General features: G+C 43.3%; 1 protein-coding gene across 6 annotated transcripts in view; it reads left to right on the top strand.

Moving 5' to 3' along the window:
* The first annotated feature begins 8,285 nt into the window (after window positions 1–8,285).
* ELOVL5 (ELOVL fatty acid elongase 5) overlaps window positions 8,286–9,191 on the top strand; it is an 84,893-nt gene continuing 83,987 nt past the window's right edge. For 2 of the 6 annotated variants that reach the window (XM_045867017.3, XM_064597710.1), the window contains exon 1: window positions 8,287–8,439. The gene's annotated coding sequence lies outside the window, so the exon portion shown is untranslated. Of the gene's footprint in view, window positions 8,440–8,910; window positions 9,032–9,085; window positions 9,105–9,191 lie in introns of those variants that run through there. The other 4 variants (XM_045867019.3, XM_064597712.1, XM_064597713.1 and 1 more) reach the window with 4 other exon arrangements.

Here is a 9,191-nt window from a genome sequence, read left to right as displayed (position 1 = left end):
AAGAATATTCAGTAAATATATACTTAGCATCCACTGATTTCCAGATATGCTACTAGGTGCCCAGGATAATTTAAAAAGTGAATTGAGCATTCATGAGTGTTTCCTGAATATGAATTTTGTATTTTTATGTTTGTCCTGTACATCCACTGTGGCACCATTTATCCCTGGTCTTTGGGAATTTTTCTTGACCACAAGGAAACTTTCCAGGCTTTCATGCTTTCAGAGCTTAATTGATCCAATAAACTAATTGGGCCTACCTATTAGTAAATGAAAGTACAGTGTGTTATTTTTCTTATATAATGTGTGTGTCTGTTTTTCTGCTTGTGTTTTATTAGTTACTAACCTGCAACGCCTTAATTCAAAGCAATAAATAAAATGAAAATTTGAAGGACTTGACTAGCCCTCTGAGTTGAAAAATATGTATTGATGTTGGGCTGAGAATGTTGGTCCCTTCTAAGTAAGCTCTCATTCCACAGAGCAGTACCTTGCTTTGTTTACCAAGTGGCCTGCCTTGATCTCTACCTCCTCCTTTTGAAATTTGGCAACCTACTCCCACATATGTAAATGTTTTCCTGTGATATGAGAAAAGCACATTGGGAAAGGCAACTTCTTATAATTAAAATATTGACATAGTTATCAAAATACGAGCCATACATTGATTGTTCCGACAAGTAAATAAACTTTATTTCGATTATTCTCTGATTCTGTTTTGTTTTTTTGGTTTTTTTTTTAAGATTTTATTTATTTATTTGAGACAGAGAGAATGAGAGACAGAGAGCATGGGAGGGAGGAGGGCCAGAGGGAGAAGCAGGCTCCCCGCCAAGCAGGGAGCCCGATGCGGGACTCGATCCCGGGACTCCAGGACCATGACCCAAGCCGAAGGCAGTCGCCTAACCGACTGAGCCACCCAGGCGCCCTCTGATTCTGTTTTAAAAAGTAAAACTCTTGATTTATCTGCATTAGTTGTCTATTGTTTTGTAACAAATGATCCCCAAACAGTGGCTTCAAATGATATTTTTTTCTGTCAAAGTTTCTATAGGTGAAGAATTGGGGCATTGCTCACTTAACTGGGTTTTATGTTTCAGGGTTTTCACAGTCTACAAGATATTGACTGGACCTGGAGTCATCTTAAGGCTTTGCTAAGGAAGGAGGCATTTCCAAGTTCACTCATGTGCTCATTGGCAAGATTCAGTTCCTTGTGGGCTATCATACTGAGGACCTCAGCTCCTAGATGTCAGTTGGCCAGAGGCCATACTTAGTTTCTTGTTTTGTGAGCATGTCCAACATGGCACATTTGCTTCATCAAAGTATGCAATCCAAAAAGCTGGACAAAGAGTGCCAGTAAGATAGCAGTCAGTTTTTTCCTAAACTAATCTTTGAAAGCCATTCCATTATTTTTTCCATGTTCTTTCCATCTGTTAGGAGCAAGTTACTAGGTCCAGCCCTTGGGAATGAAGATCAGGTGCGAGAGATCACTGGAAGCACTTTCAGAAGTTGCCAATCACAGGACACCTGGGCGGCTCAGTAGGTTAAGCGTCTGCCCTTGACTCAGGTCATGATCCCAGGGTCCTGGGATCAAGTCCTGCATTGCGCCCCTTGCTCAGCTGGGAGCCTGCTTCTTTCTCTACCTGAAGCTCCCCCTGCTTGTGATCTCTCTCTCTCTGACAAATAAATAAAATCTTTAAAAAAAAAAAGTTCCAGTCATATTATCAGAGCACATTAAGCTGATGAAATGAATTTGGGACTCTAAAAGTCTTCCTTGCATACCGTGAAACAGCTTCTTATGTCTTATTTGCTGTCTTTATCATGAAGAAAGTAAATGGTCTTTTGAGAGTGTAGTTCAGTAAACTTTTATGTCTACTAAATATCTGGCATAGCACAAAGCTAGAGGAACAAAGATGATACATGACACATTTTCTGGCCTTGAGTTGGGGCAGAGAGATATAAGCAAATAATTATAATATTAATATTATAAGTGATAATAAAAAAAAAAAGACCTGCACAGAGTGCTCCGATTATGGGGAGAATAGGAAAGAAACATTCTGTTCTAGGTCACATTCAAGGAAGCAAAAAGGGTAGGAGGGGTAGAGACAAAAAAATCAAGAAAAGGCTATAGTTTAAGACTATGTAGAAGTTAATCTTATTGATCAGCAAAATGCAAAAGTAATGACATACTATTATACCTTTTATTTCTAGACTTTAAATAGCCTAAAATTGCCTCAGTTTTATGCATCTAGGGTATCTAACAGCTTTTTAAATTTTATACCTGAGTTCATTTTATTGAGATACATCTGACAGAGTGCAGTGTGTCATTTAATCATTCCGATTAGAAGACAATCTTGTAATGCTCTTTAGTTGAAAGAGAATTGACTCAGTGAAACTAACCTTAGGGAATACACTTAAATTTGAAAAAAAAAATGTGCTTCACAGTCAGATGCCAAGAAATAGTTTGCAAAAATAATTGAACTGCCACACACACTTGTAGATTTTCAGGTGAGTCTCACGATTCATTCACTCTCGGCAAACAGTGAACTTGAGATTGTGAAAAGAAATTGTATGACCAGGGCGCCTGGGTGGCTCAGTTGGTTAAGCGACTGCCTTCGGCTCAGGTCATGATCCTGGAGTCCCTGGATCGAGTCCCGCATCGGGCTCCCTGCTAGGCAGGGAGTCTGCTTCTCCCTCTGACCCTCCCCCCTCTCTTGTGCTCTCTCTCTCTCATTCTCTCTGTCTCAAATAAATAAATAAAATCTTTAAAAAAAAAAAAAAGAAATTGTATGACCAGTTTTTGCCATATAAGGGCATGTCTGATATTGCAAGTGCACAAAAGCAAGGCCTTTTGTAATACATATAACTAAAATATCACATGATCTTTAGCATGACTAAATCATATATGATATGATAACCTTCTGATATGGAGAACCTGTTTTGTGAATGACAGAATAAGGGCAAAGCATATTCTGTAGCATATCACCAGTACCAAAATCATAAGGAGCACTTGCAGAACACACTGCTTAACCAGAACATATTCCTCAACAATAGACACCACATGGCTGCTCTTGGCCAGTTGCACATGATTTTTGGCTAGAAGTTTGGTTATTGTCTGCTTTTGTCTACTCCCTAGAAATCTTTAACTCTTTCATGTGTTAAAGAATTTTAAAAAATCAAGTTATGAACGTTATGAAATAACCAGCAAAGTAAAAGACACATTGAGAATCTGTACTGGTTTAAAATCTTATCTTTAACATAGCTAAGCATTTGAAGAAGTTGAGAAATGAGATTTGAATTCCATCTTAATATTAAAAGTAAATATATAGTATGTCAGACAATGATAAGTGCTAAGGAGAAAAATTAAGCAGTGTAAAAAGTTTCCAGAATTTGGGAGGCAGGGAGGGAGATGTTGCAAATTTAGAGAGTTTAAGGAGAACTCTCTAGGAAGATGATATTTAGAGAGATCAGAATGGAGCAAGAGTGTAAGTCTTGGAGATTTTGGGGTGAGATTATACTAGGCATGGTGGAAGAGTAAGGATAAAGGCCCTGAGGCAAGTCTAGTGCTAAGGAGGTGATTGCGGGTAGAAGACAAAGTAGCTTTAGAAGGTCAGAGAAATGGTACAGGTGCTAAGTCATGAAGCACCTTATAAGCTATTGTAAGAGTTTTGATTTTTACTCTTTTTTTTTTAAGTTTTATTTATTTATTTGAGAAAGAGAATGAGATAGAGAGCATGAGAGGGGGGAGGGGCAGAGAGAGAAGCAGATTCCCTGCTGAGCAGGGAGCCCGACGTGGGACTCAATCCCAGGACTCCAGGATCATGACCTGAGCCGAAGGCAGTCGCTTAACCGACTGAGCCACCCAGGCGCCCTTGATTTTTACTCTTAAATGAGATGAGAGGTTGATCGATGGTTTAAGTACACAAGTGACACCATCTGGCTTTGGTTTTAAGAGGATCACTCAGGCTGCTGGGTTGAAAATAGACTGCAGGAGGCAAAAGCAGTAGAGGTCCAGGCTATTGGAAAATTCTGGGCAACAGTTTATGGTAACTTAAACCAGTGGTTGTGGTAAACTTGGTGAAAAGTAATAAGATTCTGGATAAATTTTGAAGATCGAGTAGACAGAATTTACCTGATGCATGCATGTAGGATGTCAGAGGAAGACAGAAGCTAAACATAACTCTAAGGTGTTTGGCTTGAGAAACTGAATGAATAGAGTTGTCATTTACAAAGCTGGGGAAAACTATGGATTTGAGGGAGAATCAAGAGTTCATTTTTTATTATTTTCAGTTTGAGATGCCTTTTAGACATCTAAGAAAAGTCATTAATAGGCAGTTACGTATATAAGTCTAGACTTCCGGAGAATATACATTTGGGAGAAATACATTTGGGAGTCAGTAGAGATAGAACCCAAAGTCATGAAAGAGGATGATAATAATGCCTAGGAAGTAAATGTATATAGAGAGGATTGAGGACACAGACCCCTTTCATTGTCCAGTTGCTCCTGGATAGAGTACTAAAAAGTATATAAAAGGAAGTGGAGAAGAAAAACTAGAGAATCCAGAAATAGTTCAAATTGTTCATTCATTCAACAGATATTTATGAGCATCTGCTATTTGCCAGAGGTTCTACCAGCCATTGGGAAAACATGGTAGACCAGGCATGGGCAGTGCCTTCAAGTAGTTCACACCCATCAGGATGAACACTCAAGGACAAGAATAGAGATAAATCCCAGTACAATGAAGAGGAGTAGCAGCAGAGTAACAATGGAAGTGTAGAAAAGATTCCTTGTTCTGGGGAGGAAAGGAAACTGCCTTTAATCTATCTGCCTCTAACAAAGACAAGTCAGGCCAATGGGAACCCCTGGCAACAAGGTAACAGAAAATACAAATTAGCAGATAAGAAAAAAGTAAGATCATCGAGAAGGGGGGGGGGAGTAGGAGCCAACAGAGACTTCATAGTGACATCCTTAGCATAAACTAGCTTATGCTTGTCCTATATTTTAGTCAACTTTCAAATGTCCAGAGGCAAACATAGACTTATGCCTTGTCTTAAAAGACAGGTTTCATTATGTTACACAAATACCTCCTAAGCACATAAAGTATTTCATCCTGAAATGAAACAAGTCTCATTAATAAGAATTGTATTCTAATGAAACTTTCAATTGTATTTCTTTTTTTTTAAGATTATATTTTTAAGTAACCTCCACACCCAACGTGGGGTTCAAACTCACAACCCTGAGATCAAGAGTCACATGCTCTACTGACTGAGCCAGCCAGGCACCCCTCAATTATATTTCTTAATTCAACTACAGATGCTATAAAAATGGAACATATTTCCCAGGATGTTAAATACTTTCTTTCTCAAGAGCAATATTGATATTGCAAGAGAGGGAACACAAGCAGGGGGAGTGGGAGTGGGAGAGGGAGAGGCAGGCTTCCTGCAGAGCAGGGAGCCCGATGTGGGGCTCGATGTGGGGCTCGATGCGGGGCTCGATGCAGGGCTCGTTGCAGGGCTTGATCCAGGACCCTGGGATCATGACCTGAGCCGAAGGCAGATGCTTAACGACTGAGCCACCCAGGCGCCCCTGAAGTAACTTTCCAATATGCTTGGAAGTGTGTGGTTGGAGGAGATTTCAAACCATCGATGAAAACTAAGAGCAGAAGGAAAAATGCTACCAGAATTTAAAAATAAAGTAGGAGGAAGAAGACAAAAAGGAATAAAATAGTTAACTATTTAATGAAAACAATTCAACAATCACTTCTTGGGGACTATCGTATGGTTGTTGTAAAGAAAAAGGCAAGAGTTACAGGGTTTTTTACCGCACCCTACCTGGGTTTACTCTTGATAGGTTGGTTATAAGGACTGGGATGGCTCCAGCACAGTGTCTAGAACCTGGTTGGCCAAGAATCTGATTCTGACACTAATTAAAATACTTTTCTTGAATGCTGATATTGAATTTTAGGCATTCTTTTGATTTATTTTGGAAAAAAAACCCCACATTCAAGTCAGGGAGTCATTTCAGTTCTATTGCTTTCCTTAAAGCTTTATCCATGAATGTGATAGTGCTGCAATCTACAATAATTCATACTGTGGTCATGGTAGTTTACACTGTATGGTGTAAGATGAGCTGCAGGCTGGGGGGAGGGGGGGAATTCTCCCTAAATCATATATGTATTCAGAAACTTAATTCTCCAGCTGGAGGAAGAAAGAGAACATGACTTTACTACCTTGGGTTTAAGAAGAATCAATAGTCCTGGGACACGATCTGACAGAGGGTTGGAAATATAGAACAGAAAATGGAAGCACCAGAGGGATGATGGTGATAGTGAGTAAGAATTCACTCATTCACTCACTCAAAACATGTTTACTAGGCTCTTATTATATATCAGGGACTGTACTGAGATCTGTGGATAAACAGTGAGCAAAATTCAACATGTTTCCCCTTCAAATGGAGTTTAAACCTGAAGCGGTGGTCTTTAAAGTGGGGGTACAAGCTTGAGCCAGATGGTACAGTCGGGAAACAACATGCATAAAATATTAGAACTTGGTAGTTACTTTTGCCTTAACATAAGAAAAAATATTAAATGTATGATTTGACGGTTATATAAGTCCATAATTAAAAATAAACACAAATATTTTGGCAGTACAGGCTTAAAACATTTTACTGATACGTGAGCACAATAAAAACAACTGAGTGTATTGTAAAACTTGAGATTTTTGGAATACCAAGTTAAATTTGAAACTTTTAAAACTAGGAAAGAACTTGGATAGGGCAACAGAGAGCTGAACCAACTCTGGCCTTGGGTTGCTAGCAGAAGAGTGAAGAATAAATAAAATATCTTTGCCGGGGCGCCTGGGTGGCTCAATCGTTAAGCATCTGCCTTCGGCTCAGGTCATGATCCCGGGGTTCTGGAATCGAGCCCCGCACCGGGCTCCCTGCTCAGCGGGAAGCCTGCTTCTCCCTCTCCCACTCCCCCTGCTTGTGTTCCCTCTCTCGCTGTATCTCTCACTGTCAAATAAATAAACTCTTTAAAAAATAAATAAATAAAATATCTTTGCCAAACTCTTCTATGCTTCTAGCACATGCTTTTCACATGTCCCTTATCAGAAATCTTAGTTAATCTGTGTTATCTCGGTTTCCCTTGTAGCATTTACCACTGCATGGTGGTTGTTTCCTGACTGTATCACTTTACAGGCAGAGTGGTTCCTTCAAGTTTTTTTTATTCCTAACACCTAGCATCTTATTTGACAAACTGAAGCCACTCAGTGTTTGTGGAATTGAACAACTGACTATCAAAAGTCTCAATTATTTGTGTATGTTTAAATAACCTAATTTGTGTACAGTTTGTACACCTATGTTCTCACTGCAATGGCCCAGTGCCGGGACCACAGCTGGTACCTGATAAACACTAAATTGTGATTATGTAAAAGAATTTGCTTACATTAAATGGTTGACCATGCTGCGTCAATGGACATGTAGTAAGAGGGCGCAAGGAGAAAGGCTTAATTTCTGGGGTTTGATATAGGGAAAGTGTGGAATACTAGGATGACAAAGCCCTGAAGTTACTCAACACCAGTGAAAAACAGCGAGGATCTATTTGTGTGCCTTGAGCACAAAGCACTCTGCCTTAAGTGCTTACAAATGTCTAGGTGAAAAGGCGTCACTTACTTCACCACCTCTCCTCCTTTTAAAAGCCTCAGGAATAATTCCTAGAGTAGAAATGAAGTTGGTAGTGACCTCTGAGGAAAAATAAGAATCCCCAAGAAAAATCACAGTAAACCTACCACAAGGGAGCTAAGCTATAACATCAATTTTGAGCGCTTTTCGCTGTTGCCTGGTTCAACTGCAGACCTTCGCTCCGGTGGTCTCCGTAGGTATTTAACCCTTTCAGCTAAAACCAAGGAAAACTGGATCCCTTTCAGAATCAAAAAGGAGATGGCTCCGAAAGTGGGCTTCTTGTCGTCCACATGCGGCCACACAACCTTGCCCAGCCTGGCTTTCAGAGATTCAGAGTTCAGGGCATTAGGAACTTCACCGCTGCTATTGCGCAGGCTCTGCGTTCCACGCAGGCTTATTAGGAAGAAAGGGGGGGAAAAATTGCCCGGAGACACGTGAACCCGAGGGCACCAACCCGGGCTTTGGCTCCCCACTGCTTCGGATTCTGGAATTTACAATCACGAAAGTTCTATTGTCTCGCTATTGGCTCCAGGGCCGCATGACATCATAGCGCTTGATTCAGCCTTCGGGCCCCGATTGGCTGGCCGCGCCATTGTGACGTCACGGTCAGCCCACGTTCTGATTGTAGATACCCGGCGCCTTCCTCTTCCCATCGCGGCGGTTCCTCGCTACCGGTGCCTCCCTCTAACATCCTCCTCGGCTCCGTTGGCCACGGGCGCTCCTGCAGCCGCCGCGCTGCTTCTCAAAGCTGCTGCTGCCCCTCGGACTACGAGGTAAGCCGTCAGCTCCTGGAAACTTCTGCCGGGGGCCGCCGCTCGGCCATGACACCCGCGCGAGCGCGCGGCCCGGACGCGAGGGCTGCGAACCGCGGTTAGGACCGGACCCAGGGCAGAGTTACGGCTGCCGGCGCGGCCCCGCGCTCGATCCGCGTGGAGGAGAAGCCCGGCGGCTCCGGCGGGCCCCAGCCCGGCTCCCCGGGCACCGACGGCGGGCGCGGGAGCGCGGTGCCCGCCGCCAGGGTGAGGCTGGGCGCCTCGGGAGTTCCCACCGTGCTGCAGTCTCACCTGTTCGGCGAGGGGAAGCATCCGGCGGGCATGTTTGCACGCTGACAGGCGCCGCGGGGACCCACGCTGTGCCCAGACCGCAGGCGGGAGGGATGGCTCTCAGCTCGAGTCCGCCCTCCCTGTCGGGATGAACTCGCGGATGGGAAGTGCAGGGAAGCGCCCTCCGGAAGAGCGAGTGCGCTCTCGGGGCGGAACGAAACGTCACTGAGTTCGGAGAACCTCTGTCGGGTCGCGGGTCGGTTCGGCACCGAGAGCCAGGGCGCGCCCTCCCTCGCCCGGCGCGGAGCTCGTGGAGCCGGCGGTGAGGGGACTCTCGGCCTTTCCTTTTTCCCCTTCCTCTCCTCGCGTCTGCCTGCCGGAGGGAAGCCCGCCAGGTCAGGGCCACTCGGGTTTTATTAAAACCAGAGAACAGCAGCCCGGCGGTACTCGGAGAGGGATGAGGCCGGCAGGGAAGCGGGGGG

This window comes from Mirounga angustirostris, unplaced genomic scaffold (genome assembly GCF_029215605.1).
Source record: "Mirounga angustirostris isolate CCGP_5_RB_7025 unplaced genomic scaffold, mMirAng1.0.hap1 SCAF_8, whole genome shotgun sequence".
NCBI lineage: Eukaryota > Metazoa > Chordata > Mammalia > Carnivora > Phocidae > Mirounga > Mirounga angustirostris.
Note: the sequence above shows the minus strand (reverse complement) of the source record. Positions and strands in the feature narration are given on the sequence as shown.